The sequence below is a fragment of the Perognathus longimembris genome, chromosome 3 (genome assembly GCF_023159225.1).
Source record: "Perognathus longimembris pacificus isolate PPM17 chromosome 3, ASM2315922v1, whole genome shotgun sequence".
NCBI classification, from domain to species: Eukaryota; Metazoa; Chordata; class Mammalia; order Rodentia; family Heteromyidae; genus Perognathus; species Perognathus longimembris.
In genome coordinates this window covers 105,107,259-105,130,121 of record NC_063163.1, presented here as the reverse complement: position 1 = coordinate 105,130,121, position 22,863 = coordinate 105,107,259, and positions in this window count along the sequence as shown.

The following is a 22,863-nucleotide window of genomic DNA, read 5'->3' as shown; positions in this document are numbered from 1 at the left end:
AACCAGAAACTTGAAAAGGAGGCACTCTTTGTTGTGCTGCCATTTGGCAGAGGACTAGAGGTTACAGTAGCAAGCGGAGCCCAAACATTTCTTTTTTTAAAAAATCTTGATGAAAGTTTCTTCCAGAGAGAAAAACTATAACCGACTCCCTGTCTCCCACTGAACTTCGAAAGGACTTCCCACACCTTACCTTCAAATAACAGCACCCTTAGCCAATGAAAATGGAGAAACATAAATTTTTGCATGTGAAATGAAAAAAAACAAAAACTCTGAGGGTGCAGACAGACCTGTGTCAGCGGGGTAATTTTACCTATCCGTGGTTTAAAAAAAAATAATAAGTCAAGTTGTAAGAACATGGTTTCATTCCCATGGATTGGAGGTGTGTTTCTTAGGAACTTTTCCATCTATGGCTAGTTTGTCACATTTTCCTTGGTGGATCATATTTCCATTTTAAAGAGTGGGGAAACTGAGGCCTAATGGAGAGAAGATGACTTGAGTACATTCACAGTGATGGTGAATATCTAGACATGAAAACCCATCAGTTGGTACATACCTTTGAGGCAAAGATGCAGATTTTCATCATTTCTGATCTCTGTGTCTTAATATTCAATCTTGGGCTTCCTCTCTAGAGATGAATTATTAAACTCAAAGAAAAATAAATAAAGTACAAAGCAAGCTCACCTGCAAGGTTCACCGAGCCTCCATTCCTGGTACTAACCAATCGTTTAAAGACAAAGACTTGAGGCTCACTGACAATGACTGACGGGCCCTAGATGTGGCTCAGTTATCTCTAGACCTGCCCCTTGTGTCAGGAGAGGAGATGAATGTAGCTGCTCAATTTTCCCTCTATTTCCCACAACAGTCACGGGTGGCTAAGTCTCAACGATCAAGCTGTGGCAGTTAGAGGCAGGAAATGGAATCGGAGGAAAGTGTCTCAAACTTACCCACCATGGAGAGAGCAGGGTACTTCGAACTCTTCCAGGCCCCAGCTTCCCCAGCCTGGCTTGCACCTGAGCAAATCCTTCAGGCCTCCCAAGGCCCATTCTGTTTCCTGGGCTACTTCTGAGCCTCAGCTCTCTTCTCTGCTAGTTAGTACTGCCCATCAACTTTCTGGAGCTAACCTGAGCCTTCTGGAAAGCTGAGACTCCATCAGTTGCATCAAGTGGCACAGTCTCCTGTGTGAGATTCAGGATGTAAGACCCCTTGCTCCAAAACACAGGAAATGCTCTGGGTGCAATTACTTTTATCCTCAGTTTTCACCAATTGTGATATAGTGTGGACCTGAAAAGACAGAGTTCTTGCACCTGGTAGATTCTCTCTCTCTCTTCTCTCTCTCTCTCTCTCTCTCTCTCTCTCTCTCTCTCTCTCTCTCTCTTTCTCTCTCTCTCCTTTCTTTCTTTCTTTCTTTCTTTCCCTCCCTCCCTCCCTCCCTCCCTTCCTTCCTTCCTTCTTTTCTTTCTTTCTTTCTGTCAGTTGTGGTGTTTGAACTCAGAGCCCGAGCTCTGTCCCTAAGCTTTTTGGTTCAAAGCCAGTACTCTGTTACTTTGAACCACAGCTCCACTTCCAGTTTTCTGATGGTTAATGGGAAATAAGGAATCTCTGAGACTTCCCTGCCTGGGCTGGCTTCAAGCAGAGATCCTCACATGTCAGCCTCTTGAGTAGCTAGGATTACAGGACTGAGCCACTGGCACCAGGTGGAGACCCATTTTTCTTGCACCTAGTGTCCCAGGATGCTTTCCTGTGCGTCTTTGATCAGGTATTTGCGTGTGTGTGGAAGCGTAAAGGTGACAGCTGTGAGTAGAAAGAATAAACTTTTGGTGTCAGTAGAAGGAACTTCCCTGCAACCCTGCAAAGTAATCAGAGTATAACACTGTGAGTATGATTGTATGTCAGTGTGTGAATGTGTGTGTGTGTGTGTGTCCGTGTGTGTGCGTGTGTGAGTACGAGGGCTTGAACTCAAGACCTGAGCCCTATCTCTGAACTTTTTTTTTCTTTCCAATTCTGGGGCTTGAACTCGGGGCCTGGGCACTGTCCTTGAGCCTCTTTAAGTTCACGGCTAGTACTCTACCACTTGAGCCACAGCGTCACTTCTGGCTTTTTCGAGATATCTGAGTGAGATAAGAAGCTCATAGACTTTCCCACCCGAGTTGGCTTTGAACCACCATCATCAGATCTCACCTTCTTGAGTAGCTGGGATTACAGGCATGAGCTACCAGCACCCAGCTCCTGAGCACTTTTATTCAAGGCTAGCACTCTACCACTTGAGTCATAGCTCTACTTCTGGTTTTCTGGTGGTTAATTGGAAATAAGAGTCTCATGCACTTTCCTGCTTGGGTTGGCTTTGAACTGTGATCCTTAGATCTCAGTTTCCTGAGTAAATAGGCTTACAAGCATGAGGCACTGGTGCTCAGCTGGTTTGTTCATTTTCAATGGAACTAAAGAGGATTGTTTACAAACTGGACAAGATGAATTCCTAAAGCCAAACAACCCACAGTCCAACCCACCTATGTGTATGTATGCCCCTGAGCTGAAAGCCTTCTTGTATTCATAAATAGTTCAAGAGTATTAATAGCTTATCATACTGCCAAGTTCTGTTTAAAAATGAGTCAGCAATCAATATACATGCTTCTGTTTTTTCTGATAAATGGCAATTTCTGAACACATCCTAGATTCCAACACAAATAATTTAGCATTTCTTTATTAGAAGTTTTCTAGTGATATATTTTTGTTACTACTTACTGAATGTTTTAACCATTTTCCATCAATTATGTAAATTGAATATTGTGAATATTTTAAATTTAAAATCTTATTAATATAGCTAGGTGTGCTTCGGGCTTTAATATGTAACACCATCTAAGCCTTACTAGAACATTTAGGAATAGTTACTGTTACTTCAGTGAAGGGGAAAGCAGGCTCTGAGTTGTTAAATAACTGACTAGAATTCTGCAGCTTGAAACAGAGCTATTGCCCAAACCCAGAGCTGTTGATGCAAAGCTAGGATCTTAAACAACATGCCACATGGCCTCACCAGGGACTTCAAGATGTCACTTTAGTAGCAATGCCAAGGCATCCTTGACAGCACTATTAGTCAATCATATTCTTGAAGATTTGTGTCTCAGGACTGTGATGCAAATATGGCTATTACTCAGCAATGAAAAGTAACAAGTTATTAATGCATACAGAAAGAATGCTGAATCTTACATGCACTTTGCTAAGTGAAAGAAGCCAGATCCTAAAGACTACACAGTATATAATTCTATTTCTAAGTTTTAGTAAGACAGGCAAAACTCTGACCATATAGACAAGTCAGTAGTGATCGGTGTCTAGCAGTGAGATGAAAGGATGGGATAGGAGAACATATTCAATGACAGATTGTTACAGTACTGTGGTTTTGCACTTGTGGAAACCCAAAGAACAGCACACCACCAAGAGTGAGTTTTGCTGCATTTAATTTTTATAAATCAGGCAGAAGCTGGTGTCTCTTATCTGTATCTCAAGCAACTCAGGAGACTGAGATCTAAAGGATCAAAATTTGAAGCCAGCTGGAGAACAAAATTTCAATAGAATCCATTTCCATAACAACCAGTAAAAAGCTGGACTGGTGGCTTGGCCCATGTGGTAGAGCATCAACCACACAAGATGGAATTAATAGGATGACAACTGAGTATAACTGTATTAGGAATGACTTACTCAAACTAACTGAGAGATTAGGGGAAAGGGAATGATCTAAATAATTTTGGAAAGTTTCTGGCCAGATAGTAAAGACCAATAGAATTATGCATAAACATAATATGTCTGATGAGATAAAATTTTCTGTCTGTAGGGTATACATTAGTAATTTTGAGACCATCCTCCCAGCATGATAAATTTGAACAAACAAGCAAATATATCATCCACAATAAGTGGCAAGTCCCGGGGCTGGGAATATGGCCTAGTGATAGAGTGCTTGCCTCACATACATGAAGCCCTGAAGTGGCGCTGTGGCTCAAGTGGTAGAGTGTTAGCCTTGAGCAAAAAGAAGCCAGGGACAGTGCTCAGACCCTGAACAAAAAGAAGCCAGAGACAGTGCTCAGACCCTTAGTATAAGCCCCAGCACTGGCCAAAAAAAAGGGGGGGGGGACAAGTTTTTCATTGCAGAGGAAGTAAATGACAAATCACAAAAGAGCAAATTCTAGGATGAATCCTGTCACCCTAGATTGACATTAGCAAAATTACAAAATCAGCATCCCCCCAACCACTGTCCCTGTCCCTGACCCTTTTTTTTCTCGTCTAGTGCTCTACCACTTGAGCCACAGCTCCACTTTCTTTTTGGTGGTTAATTGGAGAAAAGAATTTCATGGTCTTTCTTATCCTGACTGCTTTGAACCATGATTCTCTGCCTCAGCCTCCTGAGTAGCTAGGATTATAGGTATAAGCCACTTACAGCCAACTAACTCTTCTTCTCCAAAACAATAATAAGCCTCCTATGTTGAAGCTCCAATCCTCAATAAGGCCATTCTTGGAGTTCTTCTAGAAGGTAATTAACATGAAATGAAGTCCTGGAAATTGGCTATAACTCAATATCACACATCCTAAGAAGAAGAAGTAGGGATGAGAGTGCACAGAGGAAAGGTTACATGTATACCCAGCAGAAGACATCCATCTGCAACCCAGGAGACATAGAACCAGCCAACACCTTGTTCCTGGACTTCCAGACTGCAGAGAGGGAAACCTTAAGGTGGTGGGGGGGGGGGGAGGGGGACATTCTAGAGCTACTCACTCTAGGGTATTTTTTTTAAAACATGCTTAGTCAACCCAGATGTAATGAAGAACAGAAAGAAAGAAATTCACCAGGTGTGTGCATTTACCTTGGTATAAGTTCATACAGTTCAGTTCCTCATCTTGTCCCCCAAGAGTTACAAAGCAGTGACACCAAGTGATAAGCACACCTCAGTCCTAAGTCACAGTTCCTAAATACCATTCTGCAGTAAAAAGAATTGAGGCTATTCTGAGAAGCAGTTGATTCCAGAGGCAAAGCAGGGAAAACACAAGAGGATCACGAAGCATCTGATGATCTAAGAACACAAGGAAGTGCCAAGGAAACTAATGCAACAAGGATAGGCACAAATCAAAAGGATACAGAGGCAAAATGTGGTGGTACACCCCTGTAGTACTAACACTGGAGAGGCCAAAATAGGATTGAGAACTTGAGGCCAGCTGGAGCTACACAATGAGACCCTGTCATAAATAGATATATTTAGGCAGATATATATACACATATATATATATACTTGAAGATATATGTACTTGTAGATGAATAAACATATATATATATACAGGTTAGGTACATACATAAACACACATACACACATACGTACATATACAGACAGACAGGAGTCAAACTGACCGAACTCTTACATAGTCAGAATATGGACAACAAAGCAAATGCTGATAGCTATGGAGTCTAATCCAGTAGATAATACATACCCATGAGTCTAGGCTGAAATGAATAGATGATTAAATCATTACAGACAACTCTTATTAAGCGCAGAATTCCAATCATGTAGAGAGAGTAGTGAGATCACCCTGAGAATACCACAGCCATTGTTGCCCAAGGTGAAATTTACCAACCTGAGGAGAGAGAGACCAACCTCAAAATTTGTCTCCAGGAAAATCCTTTTCCTTGCAAAGAATCTCCTTCTAATGTCTTGTCAACTACAAAGGCAAAGAAAAAAAATAAATGGTGACTTTACATAAAGAATATTGACCAACATAGCTAGAATCTGGAACCAACCCAGATGCCCCTCAGTAGACGAATGGATCAGGAAAATGTGGTACATATACACAATGGAATTTTATGCCTCTATCAGAAAGAATGACATTGCCCCATTTGTAAGGAAATGGAAGGACTTGGAAAAACATTATACTAAATGAAGTGAGCCAGACCCAAAGAAACATGGACTCTATGGTCTCCCTTATTGGGAATAATTAGTACAGGTTTAGGCAAGTCATAGCAGAGCATCACAAGAGCCCAATAGCTATACCCTTATGAACACATAAGATGATGCTAAATGAAATGAACTCCATGTTACGGAAACGATTGTTACATCACAGTTGTAACTACTTTCAACGTCCCATCTGTATCTGTAGCTTCTATTATTGATGATGTTCTTGAATCACCTTCAGTGGTTGTACCTACACTATCTCTGTAATCTTATCTGAGTATATTGGGAACCGTGTATACTGGTATTAGAAGTAGGAAATTGAAAGGGAATACCAAAATTGAGAGACACCGGGTAAAAACAGACAAACAACTACAAAAGCAATACTTGCAAAACCATTTGGTGAAAGTGAACTGAACACCTCAGGGGGGGGAAGGGAAAGGGAAAGGGGGAGGAGGGTAGGGGGGCTATGAGGGACAGGGTAACAAACAGTACAAGAAATGTATCCAATGCCTAACGTATGAAACTGTAACCTCTCTGTATATCAGTTTGATAATAAAAATTTGAAAAAAAAAAAAAAAAAAGAATATTGACCAAGCACTTTGAGAGAGAGAAAAACAACAACAACAGTAACTTTACAAAAGAGGCCATTGGCCAGGAAACTTTGATTTCTCATGTGAGACTCAATTTTCAGCAAGTTAAAGATGGTAATAATAGAAAAGGACTGGTGGTGCACACTTGTAATCCCAGATACTAAGTAGGCAGAGATCAAGAGGATCGTGATTCAAGGTCAGCCCAGGTAAAAAGTTAGCAAGACACCCCCCCACCCCACCCCCGCCAATCAACCATGCACTTGACATCCCAGCTAGGAGGAAAGCACAAACAGGAGGATCAAGACCCAGGCCACTCTCCAGGCAAAAACACCAGACCTTATCCCCAAAATGACTAAAGCAAGAATGGTTAGGGATATAACTTAAGTAATAGAGCTTTTTTATTTTTCCTTTATGCCAGTTGTGGGGCTTGAACTCTGGGCCTGGGCCCTGTTCCTGAGCTCTTCAGCTCAAGGCTAGAGCTCTTCCACTTGAAACACAGCACGATTTCTGGCTTTCTGGTGGTTAATTGCAGGTAAGTGCAGGTAAGTGTCTCACGAACTTACCTGTCCAGGCTGGCTTTGAACCGAACCGAGCTCCTCAGATCACAGCCTCCTGCGTAGCTAGGATTACAGGCATGAGCCACTGGCTCCCTGTGATAGAGCAATTTTATAACAGTCTCCTTAGTGCATCAAAATATAACTAGAATGTAATATAACCAATTTAATGGTAGCACGAGGCTGCCACGTGCATCAATTAATGTGAGCTGCCTTCCTGTGCCCACACACACATGCACATACATACACCAAGAGGTCATATCTGTGTGTATATAGACCCATGCCCGGGGTTCTTTCTTATTTCCCTTATTGGAATGCTGTGTAAACATGGCTGCCTCCCTAGCTCCAGCCTGCGGGTTGTCAGTCTCCCTCCATGGGTTCCACCTCTCCTGCAACACACAGTACTGGTAAAGGAGCTTAAAGAGAGGGCCTGAGTGTCAGCCCGGTCCTGCCTCCATTCCTGTCCCTGCTGCTGTGGCAGGCAGGAAATGCCAGCCTCCTCACAGGAAGGCCTGTTGTGGTAAGATTTCCCGATTTACTTTATAAATGCAAGAAAGCCAGATACAGGAGGAGATAAGCACTCAAGATTGCAAGTGCTTATCATCTCTCTGAGTTCTGAGCCCCGTGGTCAGCACCAGGAATCAGCTTCTCTTCTAGAGCTGCAGGCCAAATTTCAGTTTGGTTCCAAACTGAAAGGACTGATGAATGGCGTTGTCCATGGAAAAGCCCTTCTCACAACTTGCTGGCTCTGAGGGAGATTCCTTACTTAGCAAATTGCCAGTGCCTCTCACTCACATGTGCAATGGAATCCCAAGGAACTGGGGCTGGAGCTGTGGGGAGGGACATAGGAAATCAAGCCATACAATGGTTCGTGGCTATAATCCTAGCTATTCGGAAGGTGGAGATTAGGGATCATGGTTCAAGACCAGCCCAGGCATAAAAGTTTGAGACTCCACCTGAATTAGTGGCTGGGAGCTGTGGTAGAATCCTGTCATTCCAATGGCACAAGGAAGCACAAATAGGATCTCAGTCTAGGCCAGCCTGCCCATAAACAGAGACCTTATCTTATAACTAACCAATGGGAGAAGATGCAAGTAGACTAGGTCAAGTGGTAGAACAACTGCTTAGCCAAGGTGAGGTCTTGACTTCAAACCCAAGTACTGTCAACATACAAGAGTCTGTGACATACAGGCTTGGGAGTGAACCATAGTATTCACCTGACTGGAGTTTTCAGTAACAGCATTCTCCTGGCTCTGATGCCTAGCTGTTGATGAAATGGATGTAAAATGTTTGGTAGAGTAAGAAAAGGATAGAGAACTCAAAAGAACCAGACAGCCTGCAGGTGGTGACCAGATGAAGTAATACAGAGTATGTGGAACAGGTTCTATCTAAAAATCAATTGCACTCTGGCAGCCATACAAGCCCACTTGCTCTTGGATCAAGCATGGGCAGTGGTATAGTAAAGGTTGGAAAGCAGGTACCACAGACTTGAAGAAAATTGTGATTCCTTCAAGATCCTTTCTACTCCAGCCCTTTACCTTCAAAGTCAGTTTTTATAAAGTAGAAGCGCTAGTCAGGTGCTAGTGGCTCACACCTATAATCCTAGCTACTCAGGAGGTTGAGATCTGAGGATAGAGGTTTGAAGCCAGATGGAGCAAGAAACTGTCTACGAGACACTTATCTCCAATTAATCACAGAAAAAGTCAGAAGTGGCGCTGTGGTTCAAGTTGTAGAATGCTAGCCTTGAGCAAAAGGAGCAATGAGCTCAGGGACAGTGCCTAGGCCCAGAGTTCAAGTCTCAGGACCAACAGAAGAAACGTAAAACCCCTAAAGTCACCAGCCAAAAAAGCAGCCGGCAGGTTGTGCAGAGTGAAATTCAGTTCTGCGTCTCTCTGTCTCTGTCTGTCTCTGTCTCTCTGCCTCTGTGTGTGTGTGTGTGTGTGTGTGTGTGTGTATTCATATTCTCAGGCACTTTGAAGCTATGGGAATTTCAGAATCACATGCTTAGTATGTCAATGTGTCACTCACAATCTGATCTTTATAAAAAGAAGAAAAAAATGACAAGATTAGGGTGAGAGCTATGTTCCTCCTTCTCCCCACCAGCAAAAAAAAACCTAAGAGACACTTTAGTTCACAACACTTTGACTTAAAAAACATACAGAAAGAAAATGAAAACATGCCTTCCACCTTTGATCTCTTATCTTGGCAAGCCAGGTTCCCTCAGAGGGACTCTCAAGGCTGTGTGTCCCACTGTTTATTGTGTTAAGTGGGGCACATTGTCTTGTGTTCAGCTATGCTGCGCATCAAGGTAGTACTGAATGACTAGACTCTCTAGGCCCCTACCATCCCCTGTCTCCCAAAGTTGATGGTCACCATAACAAAAACAATGTTATATAAGGCCAGTCTTTAATCAGACAAGTATTTGCATAGCTTCTTTTCTCTCTATAAGTTGGAAGCCCTGTGACAAAAGAATCTTAGCTCTCCAGATAAATGTTCTCAGACATCAATATTAAAAATGTTTTATATATATATATATATACATATATATACCACCTTATCCAGATGTCTCTATACACTAACCACTATCTAGCCCCATCCCTACCCACCCTTCTAAAGAATAAACTCCAAGGATTTGCATGTTAAATAGAATTGACTTTGGTCTATCTTGATTTCCATCCATTTTTTTCTTTTTTGTTTAGAGTGGAGTCACGACTACCTAGTATTCTTCGTGACTGTATATTTGCTTTGCATTTTCTGTGGCATGTGTCCCAAAGACTGTAGGGTATTGCTTTATTTTCAGTGGTCACAGTCACTTCTATATTACAGTTGCAATGGGTGACCACGTGTCCTACTTGGAGCAATTCATTTTTGAGGCCTGCTGATGACCCCTCAGTGATAGGGTACCTTTCCTACAAGAGCATGCTTTCTTTTAATTCTCTGCTTCCTGCCTTTTCAAGGTTGAGTAAGGTCAGATTGACAAAACAACAGTAACAGAATCTGTGCAATCCTTTGGCTTCTCAGAGACAGCAAAGTGAAATTGCTCAGGTGCTGTCCACTGCCTTTCCCACACACTCGGGGCACCTCTCCTTTTACTCTGTCTCTTTCTCTCTCTTTTTCTCTTTCTCTCTCTTTTTCACACACACACACACATACACACACACAGAGAGAGAGAGAGAGAGAGAGAGAGAGAGACACCAATGAATCAATCAATCACTCCATTCAGTCACAGAAGCAACACTGTGCCTGGAATCATAGTTGAATTATATCAAAAGAGCAGAGGTTGTAGCTCAGCATGCATAAGGCCCTGAGTTCAAGCACCAGCACCACGAACAAGTAAACAAACAGAAATAAGCAAAAAAAAACAAACCAACAAAATCATGGTCTAATCCTCATTTATGTCAATGCACAGTTTTATTTATTCTCCAGTAACCCACAGTTCAGCCTTGGGACAGTGTGCCAGAACTACATTTAATTTACAGGTGCAGTAAAGAGAAAAGCTGTTTGCCTGGAGGAGGTCCTATCTATGACACTCTGGATTACCGATCGAGCATCTCCCCTTTGTGTACCTCTGGCTCTCTCTCTCTCTCTCCTAAGATCCCTATCACACTAAAGTCATGCATCTGTGTGTGTGTGTGTGTGTGTGTGTGTGTGTGTGTGTGTGTACAATGGGAGTCATAGGTCTCACCAGGTTACACATATCCCGGAAGGCAAAGAGACCCCCTGTCCAGTGACTCTTTCCATGGAGCATGCTCTGGTCACTGCCTCTATTTCCTGGACTTATCTCCCTCACCAGATTTCCCACCCATTCTCTGCTCCTGAAATATCCAGGAACTGAATCTACATTTATAGCCTGGTAAAGGCTATAGATGACACAGATAATGAGTGATCAAGAGAGTTTCTCCTTGGTAGCCACCTATTAAAATCTGAAAGTGTTTGTTTGAGGAGCAGAGAGTGACTTTCCTCCTTCCTCATTTTTGAAAGAAAATAAAGAATAGAAAAACCCACAAAGTAGCTAAAGATAATAGGGTTTTGCCCCTTATTTAGGGGGTGAGTGGAACTCCAAAACTATGGCAAAAAAATAAAACAGCTGACACCATATGGGCACATAATAAAGCAGTCTTGATCATGACAGTAGTTTCTGGGAAGGTGGAGTAAAATGGGTCGACATGGTCCGTTCCCAATTTTTGTCTGTGCCAGTACTAGGACTTGAAGTCAGTGCTTGGGTACTTTCCTTACTTGTTGGGCTCAAACCTAGCAGTCTATCACTTGAACCACACAGCTCCACTTCTGACTTTTTAGTGGTTAATTGGAGATTTTTGGGTTTTCAAACGTAAGGACTGTAAGGCACCATAATTAATTCCAGTCACCAGGAACAGAACCAAGACTAGAACAGAAAGTTCCTCACCCTGGAACAGTGATTTGCCTTTCATTCACACCCTCTCCCAAGCTTAAAATCCCCACAGAATTATAACCTGAAGCTATGTCATGGCCATTTAATTATACCCCTCTCAGATAGCAGAGATGGAAGCTGAGTCTTGTCTTGGTCAGAATCGTAGAGCCCTTTGGATGACCCAAGGGAACATCACCCAAGTATGTTCCCCTGCTTCCCTAACCTCCTATTACTTGCTCTCCTATCCCTCCAAGCCAGCATTGCTGTTGCTTACCACCCTAAGCCTGGATGGCAAATCCATGGCCCAGGAATTTCTTGCATCTTGCCAGAGGACTCGACCCCCCACTCTCCTTTAGGAAGGGTTGGGGGATAGGCTGGTTTTCATGACTCCCCCTCCCCCCACTGCCTCTCACTTGTGCCTGCCTTATAGCAGCTGTTACCAATTTCAGCAATTTTCTTCTGGTGAACTGAAGGCTCCAGGTGACAAAGGGAGTTGATTGTATTCTCCTGAAGAAGAAGATAGCCTCAAACCTCCTCCCACCCACTCCTGAGCCTGGACTGGGCAAGTGGGGCTTCCAGCTGGTATCTCACAACCCTCCCCATCCTCTTTCTGTACACATGTGTGCCTATACACTTATGCATGCACAAATGTCTAACACACAAATCTGTATAGACACACAAATGTTTAACTCTTAAAACCTGTCTGAAGGGGACTCCGATTCATCGTCAGTTCATTTGCCCAACGAATGGATTAAATGTCCATTCTGGCTCCTGAAGTCACCGGGAAGAATAGGAAATAGAACACAGATACATACCACACTGCCTAGGACATGAGCCTCATTCATCAGCTGATCTCATCCAAGAAGCTTGGGAATGCTTAGCAATGAGGTTTATAGATCAGGCCTCCTGTTTAAACGATCACTGTACAAATGAAGCAAATGGGGAGCACTGATTTGAAGGTAGACACTCTCCCCCACCTTTAAAGCAGATAATAAAGCAGTATCATTCACGATAAACCTCCTGTCAATGTTCCTTTACTCAACTCAATGGCCCAGCATTGTTTTGTATGCCCCTCCTTAGTGGCTGCCCGGAAGGAAAAAGACAGTTAAGAAAGCACCTCACTTCTCTGCCAGTTAATATCAGTGGGAATGCTAGGTATCCAGACATTTAAAAAATAGTCAATGCCTGCCTTTCAGGTTGCTTACAAGCTAACCAGGGGCAGACATTACGAAGATTTCTAAAATAGTAAGGATGTCAGAACAGAGTGAAAATATAAAGACGGAAGTGTGTAGAATCTGGAGGAAGGTCTCTGAGTGATCACTTTAAGGAAAGAAATACAGGCCAGGCACCTTGAGGTAGCTTACATTGCAATCCTGGCCACTGGAGGTGGACAGTGGAAAGATCAAATTCAAGCCAGCTCAGGCAAAACTTTTCCAAGACATCATCTCAACAAATAAGCTGGATACGGCGGTGGGTAGCTCAGCTACAAGGAAGACATCAGTAGGAAGATGGTAGTCTGAGCTGGCCTAGACAAAAATAATTGAAGCTCTATTAGAAAAATAACTAAAGCTAAAAAGGTCTAGAGTGCCTCTCTTGCAAGTGTGAGATCCTGAGTTTGTACCCCAGTACAGCCAAAGAAAAGAGCAAAGGAAGGAAAGGAGTGAAGGAAAGAAGGAAGGGTGGGAAGCAAGGAATGGGAAGAGAAGAGAAGAAAGGAGGGAGAGAAGGAAGGAAGGAAGGGAGCAGGAAAGAAGGAAGGGAGGGAGGGAAGAAAAGGAAGGAAAGATAGGAAGGAGTGAAGGAAGGAAGGAAGGAAGGAAGGAAGGAAGGAAGGAAGGAAGGAAGGAAGGAAGGAAGGAAGGAAGGGAAGGAAGGAAGGGAAGGAAGGAAGGATCAATGATGGTGAGATATAAGCTACTTTAGTTTTTGCTTCTTCTAATATAGCTGAAGCCCTCAATTTCAAATCTCCCACCCAAAGATGCATGACATGGTTTTAGCATGTATCACTCATTTTATTTGAGATTGTTTGGAAAAGTATTTTTGTTCATTTGGGAGGGAAGACAATCTCTGCAAGAATCCTAGTAACAAGCTGAGCTGGGGGCTCATGCTTGTGATCCTAGCTACTCCCGAAGCTGTGATCGAGCACTAGCCTTGAGCAAAAAAGCTAAGGGACAACACCCAGGCCCTGAGTTCAAGCCCCAGGGCAGGCATACACACACAAAAAGAATCCTAAGAACAGAATTCTAGGGCAGTGAGTGGCTCGGGTCCCCCAACCCCTTCCCCTCCTAAGCTCCCCAGCGGGGTCTTGTTTTCCTAAGCATTGGTCAGGAATGTGCGGGGCGGGGGGCAGCCTGGTCGCCAGCGAGGAGCCCAGGCAGCCCCAGTCACGGTCCCAGGCTGGCCTTTCACCTCCTCGCTCTCTGGGCTGCTCTTACTAAGTAGCAAAATGTTTCAATATGTGGAGCTCTGGGGGAGGGACGGGAGAGAAAAATCGGGATATTGTTGAGAAGGAAATAATGAATAACCCTGCCGCCAGTCCTCGTACCCCCCACGGTGGGCAGATCTGGGTGATAAGTGTGTGCTTTCTCTTGAAATGGAATCCTAGCAATTGCCTCTTGGCCAGACATTTCCAAAGTCAGTTGGAAGATGGGGGGGGGGGGGAGGGAATGGAGAGCCGGGGAACAGAGACTAAACCAACTTTCTTTCTAGGGGCCAGACCCAAGGCACTGAAGTGACTAGAGTACCCAAGAAAGAAGAGGAGATAGCACAGAGAAGCTAAAGGATTTGTCCGTACAAACGCAAACAAGCCCATCCTTACTCTTAAATGATGCCCCTGGATCTGCAGTTCCCCCCCCCCACACACACACACAAATCTTAGATCTACAAACCCTGGTCTCTGCAAGGGTGCTCCAGGTTAGGGCTCCTGGAGTGAACCCCTCTTATGATATGCCTAGAGAGAAGAGAGCAAACTAAACCCCAAGCCTCGCTTGACCCTGGACTGGGCAGGCCACTGAAGGGAATCTCTGTTTAGAAATCTGAGAAATGTGAATCCAAGCAAGGCCAAGGCTACAAGGAAAAGTGAAGAGGGAAACAAGAAAAGTCTCAAGAAAACAGAAAGTTCAGGACCCCCACACAACTCTTTCGCCTCAGCACTTTTTTTAATGCTTGCATTAAATAGAAAAAGAACCCTCCATGATTCAAATATTTCTGTGACATTTGTAATCCACCTTGCTCTGACAAATACTCCCTGGAAAGGTGAGTTCTTCAGGAAGTCAATTACAGGTTCATGCTAACTCAAGAGACTGAGATCAGAGTATCATTGTTCAAAGCCAGCCCAGGCAGAGAAGTCTATAAGACACTTATCTACAATTAATTAGCAAAAAGCTAGAAGTAGAGCTGTGGCTCAAGTAGTAGAATGCTAGCCTTGAGAAAAGAAAGTGAGCTAAAAGAGAGTGCCCAGGTCTTGAGTTCAAGATCCCAGAATTTGTGCATGCATGTGTAAACACACACACACACACACACACACAAAACACAACACAGAAATTTGCCTGGCAATAACACGAAACTTTCAGAAAACAGATGCTGAGCTTGTGGGCCAGGCTGGCCTGTCTCCTTTTGGGTTCACAGTGGCTGTGTTTATATATGCATGAAGTAGTTTTTAATGTTTCTTAAAGTTTTGTGGTAAAGTAGGGAAGTTTCTGGAAAAGTAGCTGGGGACAGATGGGTGGCCATCCTTTTAGAACAATCCATCAGACAACAGTTGAAATATTGATAAGAAAACGGAAACCAAATTACAGCAGGGGAAAGCAGAGGAAGAGGGAGTGGGACCGACTGGGAGAGCTGGCCCTATAGAGGAAAGCTGCCCTTATGTGCACAAAAGCTCTGGTTTCGGCAGCAAACATCCCCTTCACCCCCACCCCCGCCCCCAGGATGCACCAGAAGAGCTGAGACCTCGGGTCTGCAGGAGCTGCAAAGAAACGATTACAGCAAGTTTTGCCTACAGGCAGTCAGGTTTAATTTCTCACTGCCAAGGTTCTGGGATCTCTGGGCACAGACAATACGCACAAACTAGAATCCTGCTGACTTCTCTGGACAGATTGACTAAGGTGAGTGGCATTTTTGCCTGAGCAGCTGCAGGCAATGCAGGGTCCCAGTGACTCTCTCTTCCCCATGCCAGTTTATGTCGCCTTTGGAAAATTCATGGCTTCCTGGGACAGCTTTTTCTTCTCAATCATCTCTCTCTCTCTCTCTCTCTCTCTCTCTCTCTCTCTCTCTCTCTCTCTCTCTGTTTGTGTATGTGTGTGTCTATCTGTCTGTCTCTCCTCTTCCCTTCAAATGGTACCCTGGGTTTCAAAGAAAAAGGAGAGAGTGGAAAATGTGTGTGGGGAGCGGAAGCAACGAAGGAAATCTATGAGCCATGGAAACCTACCTTGTCCCTGAACTCGGGTGTGTATGTTGTGGCTTCAGGAGCCAAAAAAGCTGGAATTTGTTAGTGGGGAGAAAAGTGCTTTATCAGAAACACATTGGCTGCTGGAGAAGCCGTGGGCTGCTACGTTAAAGATGGATTAAGAGAAAGCAGTAGAGGAAAGGGGGAAAGAGACAGCTGCCAAGCTTGGCAAAGTCAGAAGACAGACTCGCTGAGGCAGAAGCACCTGGCACCCTAAAGTGGTTCTTGCTCCCTCCCGCTCAAATAAGCAGACCCAAGAAACCATCTCATTGATTATCACATATGCATTGTCATTGTCCTTGCAGAAAATCCATTTTCTTTCCAAAGGAGAGAATTGGTTCCCGGGAAAGCACACCACCACCACCACCACCACCCCCAACCACCACCACAACAGACCTGAGAAACTTGACTTAGTCTTATCCCTAGAGAATCCATCTTCCAAAAGGGAAAGAGTAGAGCTACTGGCCTGGCATTGCCAGGGTGGTAAGAAAATCTTGCAGTTGGTCTCTGCCCGGGTCCTATTGATAGCAATTTGTTCTTTAGGACCTTTCTTGAGCTGTGTGGAAGGGAAGAACTATCTCTGTTCTGGACAATTTCTCTCCTTGAGCTAGTGCAATCCTGGTGCATAACTACCAAAGCCCTGGGGGGGGGGGGGAGGAAAGGCCCGGAGCTTTAACTGTAGGAGAGAGGAAGGATCTGGCTCCAGTCCCCCAGTCTCCCAGATGCTGCCTCCTAGTTCTTCCTTTTTCCTCTTCCATTTTTCCCAAGGCTTCCATCAAACCCCACCTCCTCATCAAATCCCCTACCACCTCCTTATCACCTCAGTCAACCTCATTCCATTCTTGAGTGACCGAGTTTCTCCCACCTAGGTTGGTTCTTGAGCCTTCTGGTCCTTTCCTGGGCACTTACTTGCACCATGTTTCAGACCGTCCCAGACACAGCGTCTTACGTCAAGGTAAGACATGACAGCGTCCTAAAACAGGTAATGACCCCTTCCCCCTCTCCCTGTTCAATCCTCACCTTGACCTTCCTCCTTTTCCCTGGAAAAGTGGGGGAAGAGGAAAAGCCATTAGGCATCCCGGTACCAGGTACATCGCGCTTAGCAACTGCGGTTTCTGAAGCTAGAAACAGACGAGGCTGGTGTAAGACCTGCCTGCACGCGGCCGTTTGGGTCCAATGGTGGCGCCGTCTGCGGCCCTGGCGAACAACTGGCTGGTGCCCGGCGTTCAAGGTGTGCTGGTGTTTGCGTGCGAGCATATGTGTGCCGTCGTGAGGGCTTCTGCGTGTGCACGCGCGAGTGTGCAAGCGGATGTGCGTGTCTGTGTTGCTCCGCGCAGGGGTGCTGGGGCGCCACGCGTGTCTCCTACCCGACGGACCTCAAGCCCACCTTGCTCGGCCCTGCCCGCCCCTCGAAGGCTCAGATCACTATGTCTGACAGCCAATCGCCCATCGTAGGTTTTTTTTTTTTTTTGAATCATTTATTTTTCCTTTCCACAACGATTCTTAAGAATGTAAACAAAACCGGGGCTGGGACATCTGGGTTACACGTTCAATGAAAATCCCTTGATGGGGCAGCGCTGAGGTCGCGAGCACCGGGACGGCGTTTGCGCGCCCGCCGCCACCCTTGGCCTTTCAGATAGGGATCCAGAACTTGGGACTATCCGAGCCTACCTCAGAACCCAGAAGGAAGGAGTCTGCGCGACGTGGTAAATGGAGCCGACACACGCAGACTCTCCAACCTGGCTCCGCCCTCCCGCCCAGAAGCCCCTCCCCTTCGACCTCCCCGACCGTCCCTCCCCCCCCCCCCCCTCAGCTGAGCTACCTTCAGCTTCAGCGAAATACAGTGATAGTGCATGCTAGTGCTAGGTGTGGGCCGGCCAGCAGGACCTCCACCTAAACTGACCTCTCCGTTCACGTCCAAGGAGAGCCAATTATGTGTCCAGCCTCCCAGACCTCTGGTAAAGGGAAACTTGACACCGCGGGCCATCTCTTCAGTCCCAGCCTAGCTTTCTGAAGCAGTGTATGGTCACTTTTGAGAGGCGGGATCCTGGAGACGAAACCCCATAGGGCGTTTAATCAAGGATGAACGTGGGAATGAAAGATAAGACGAATGTGTCAATGGTCCAGGAAAGGAGGGAGGGAGAGAGGAGGGAGGGAGGGAGGTGTTTCTCCACGAAGTGTCGGGAGTTCCAAGACTGTACTGCAACTTGCTCTCACTTAAGTTCTACCTTCCATTGTAAGGGGTCGCTGAGGAGTGGGAGCTATAACCACTCTCACAGTGCCTCTGTGTGGGCACACACCTAGCACCCACAATCTCAGGGATGATGATCCACCCCGCCCCCTCCATTCCCCAAAAAGGAAGCAAAAGGAAGCCAAGAGGCCTGACTGGGGCTAAGAGTTAGGGGGAAAGAAAAGTGGTCCAGGAGAGAGCTGAGGGGCTGGAAAGATGATGGTTGCCAGAAGGGGCCGCTCCCTGCTGGAGCTCTTTTTCAAGGAGGGGTTTAAAAAAATGGGATTTTTCAGCTGCCACAAAGTTTGTATTGTTGCACAAAGGAGTGCATTGATGACGGGAAAAGTCTGCGTGGCAGGACAATCTTGAGTCTGTTTAGCAGGCTCACTCCGTCCATCATTTGCCAGAGGGGCACAAACAGACCCCGGCTGCCAATCCCAGTCACCAGCACCCCGCTCAGGGTTGTTGACAAACATGGAGCCCAGGCTCCTGGACCCCCCCCCCCCCCAGGAGTCAGAAGCAGAGCTGGGTCCTGAGGAGCCAAGGCTGTCTTCTGTGCCTAGAAGATGATGATGGTGGCGATCTGAACCCTGGTGTGGGCTCTGGGGGCCTCCAGAGTGCAAGGGGTGAGGGGAATACCACAGGAGAGAGTGTGGGGAAGGTGACCCTGTAAATCCCTGACCACCACAGTCTGAGATGTCTCCTTGTGGTGATATTGACAGTTACCTGTCACACAGCCCTTACCCCTTACATTTGCCAAGCCCTGTTCTGAGCATGGAGCTAACTCATTTCTAGTAATAATGAACCTATTCAGTAGTTTGCAGATCAAAAGCTGAGGCACGGAGAGGTTAGTGTGACTGAGCTTGTATGGAGAAAATTGAGGTACAGGTAATGACAAAGTTCTAGACTGCCAGGCACGTTCTAAACACTCCTTTTCAACAGCCCTTAGAGATAGGTCCTAGCATAAAGGTTCATACAGACCAGGATAATGATACACACAGAGGTTAAGGAACTTGTCCAAGGCCTCGCAGCTGCTAAGTGCAAAGTCAGATTCAAACTCAGGTTGCCCCCTAGTAAACTGAAGTCAAAGGCAGCAGTCACTCGGTTATGGGGATGGAGGAAGGGCTTGGAGACCCAAGTAAAGGAACCCTGCCCAGTGCTAGAGCCCTAGCACAGAATGCAAAGCTGGGGGCACGCATTCCTGAGAGCTCTCCCCTGTCCTTCTTAGTGCTTCTCCTAGACTCCTTATTTCTGCCCTACCAGCTTTCGGATCTGGCTCAGGCAGCATTCTGGGAGAGCCGCCCTCCCTGATATCCCTGTTCCAACCCCAGATGGAGGAAAATTGTTGGGTCCGGACTATTCCTAGCCACAGTAAGTGTCTGGAAGTGGCACCTGGCTTGCCTGATTCGCAGGATTAAAAGCTGCATTTCAAGGATACAGATTACTACTTGGAACACACTGTTTGAGGCTACTAGGAGGAGGAGGAGGATTAGAGGAGACTGGAGAAATGAAGCCCACTCCCTCATTTCTACTACCTCCTTCTGGGCGCTGCTACTGAGTGCGGGGTGGGGGTGCAGACACCTGGTTGGTCTCCACCGTTTGTCAGTTTAAGCTCTCTGGTCAGCCTCCCACTCACTTGGGTTTTTTTTTTTTTTTCTTTCCTGGACGCCGTGTGGTCTCAGAGTGTGTGTGTGTGGGGGGGGGGGGGGGCGCCCAACCGATGGCTTGGGGATCGCCTAGGGCTCGGGGTGCGTAGACACCCCTCCCCATCCCTGCCCCAGCCTCCCGCCTGCGCGCCGGCGCGCACCCCACTCTGGCCCCCCACGTTGCGTTCTGAATCCGCTGGGCGCAAAGGCAAAGAAAGAGCGTGGGGAGCGGGCAGGGCAAGCCGAGGCTCTAAATCTTCCTTCAATCTGTGAGTGGATGAAGTCGGAGAAACAAATTCAAAGCAGGCGCGCCTGCAGAGCCTTCCTGCAGAAATATTCCCCGGCATTCAAGCGCATCCAGGGGCGGCTTGAGCTGCCTTGTTTGGCTAAGGTCTGACGAGACTCGAGTTCTCCAATAAAAATAAATCTCAAATTAATTATGGCCTCGAGCGAGAGGCCAGACACTTGAAGCTGCAGTTTGTGCAGTCTGGAGTTTTGGCGCTCGCTGGCCCGCCCACCCCTCCTCCCCGCCCCCACCTTCTCCCGCCCTTCTCTCGGCTCTCTTTCCCCTCCCCCTTTGCCCGCCCCGGGTACCCAGTGTGGCCGGCAAAGGACCAGCCACCCGGGAAAGGAGAGGACCCAGAGGGAAGCCCCCTTCCCACCCCCAGCCCCCACCCCCGCGCCTTAGACGCCCTGCCCAGGCGGGCATCTTTAAGAGTTTCAAGTGACCCCGATGTCCCAGAGTCTAGAGGCACCTCCGACACTCGGCTGCATTTGTGGCGTCCTCCCATCCCTTGACCCAGGCTGGGACCTAAGAAGCCCAGGAAGCCTGTGTCTGGAAAGTCTTGACCCGGTCAAAAGGGCTGACACTGAGCGAGCCAAGACACGTTTTCGCCCCGTCGTCGTTCCCCTCCCTGGGGAAGCGGGACTTCCGCATCTTTGAAAAAAATTGTCAAGTGCAGTCTGCCCTACGCAAGCCCTGTCCTCTACGTTTCAGTGAAAAGACTCCAAATATTTCCTAAATATCCCCCCCCCCCACACACACGTGTACATGCCTTCTAGAGAAGCCTTAGGAATGCCTGAGGGGCTGTTTTGTTGTTGAAGTCTTTGTAAGTTTTCTCCCCCCCCCCCCCCACCTCCAGTTGGTAGCTTTAAAAGAAAGGTTTGGCCTGGCTGCCTTGGCTGTGAATGTCCTGACTTTGAAAGCCAGGAATGGGTTGATGAAATGGGCACCGCTGGTATTCATACCAGATCATGGTCCCAGCCCTGCCCAGTCTGGAAAAGAGCAAATCCAGGCAGTGCTTGTGGAGCCAGGAAAGAGGGTGTGCACAAGTGTGTGGGCAGGGGCAACCATTCCCAAGCTAGGCTGGTAGACCAAGGAAGGGGGTGGGGAGGGGGGGAGACAGGGAGAAGAGAGGGAGGGGAAAGAGAAGAGGGTGGAGGGAGCAAAGGAGGGAGCCATAGAGGGTAAGGAAAGCTGCATTCCCAACACAAGACAGTTTTCATTTGTAGCGGGCCTCACCGCAGGCTCTCTATCAATTTGTCTCAATGCAAACATTCAAAATATTCTCTTTGGCTGCTCGTGAAAACAATGTGAGCTGCCAGGATCAAACCATCTTTCCAGATGTCTGGTGGTAACCACATTAAACAGGGCAGACTTGTTTACTGTTGTGTTTGGTTAGGGCTCTCTCCCCACCCCTTCGGGATTTTAAAAAAAGAACCAGCAGCAATAGAATGAAGTTTCTAGCCCGGAGTTATATAAGTTAGGCAAACTTGCCCACCAGCACATCAACACAGGATGGAAAGAATCTGACAACCCCTCCCCCCTCAGAATTGGAGGGGGGGTCCTTCTGAGTGAAGACCCTTATGAATGGGCAGTAGCTCTTAACAGGGGAACTGCTATGTAGTAAGAAACAGTATTCACACCAATCAGGGGTCCACAATGCCTGTGTCTATGCACAGGGTGTTGCTTATGCCAGAACAACCCCCACATCTCCAAAATTACGAAATCACCATACTTTTGGTTTTACAGGCAAAAACAGAAAGTGTTAGTCTTACAACTCAGACAGGCAGCCCAGTCTTCATTTTCATCTAGTTTTATATTGAATACTCCCAAAGGGTTAGGAAATGAGGCTTAATGAAAACTGGGAGTACTAGGAATGTTGGGGTGACCCTTGATCAGAACAGTGAAGACAACTGGTCTTTGGAGGCCAAGAGAAGTTGGAAAGAGAAACCTGGTGGTTGAATTGTCATGGTTTAGGAGAGAGAGACAGAGAGAGAGAGAGAGAGAGAGAGAGAGAGAGAGAGAGAGAGAGAGAGAGAGAGAGAGAGAGAGAGAGAGAGAGAGAGAGAACACGGGGGAGTTGCCTCTTGTGAAGTGGCTATTCACAGCCTCTGTGTAGTCAGCTCCTGGAAGAGGGGCTCTCCATCGCGGACTTGAATGATTTCTAGCTGAAAGAGAGGTTGGGATGCTTAGTTTTCTAGTGAGGTCCTGGTGAGACTCAGTCTCCCCACACCCTCCTGCAAGCTCTGTTGTCGTTTGAAGGTCGGTAGAGTCTGGGCTGAAAAGGAAACAATTTGGGGTTTGAAAGGATGTAATTCATTCTTCCTTTCCCTTTAACCTCTTTCCTTTCTGGAAAGCATGTGGAAATGCTGAAGGGAAGAGCAAGAGGGCGGGAGACAGGCTGGTGGGGAAGAAAGGGTTAAGCCTGATTTCTTTTAATTGAACTCCAGAACTGGTGGCCCCAGGCAAAGGGGGGGGGGGCTGACCCCGCTAGCGGTAACCAGATGTGGCGGTCCCTAGGGAGCTCTGGAGCAGACCCCTGGATTGAGAAGCAGACAGGAGGGAGGGGGGAAGTCCGCCCTGGCCCCCACCCCACTAACCACTCCACCCCACCCCCCACGCACACACTGAGACTCAATTGCTGGCTGGCTGCACCCGACACTCCAGGTCTGGTCACGTTCAGACCCGTGTCTGTATTCGAACTCAAAATTGGAGCTGAATTGATGAGACTAATTTCGAGAAGGGGAGGGGGGAGGGACGGAGGGAGGCGAGCGAGCTCTGGGGCTCAATTGCTCCTGA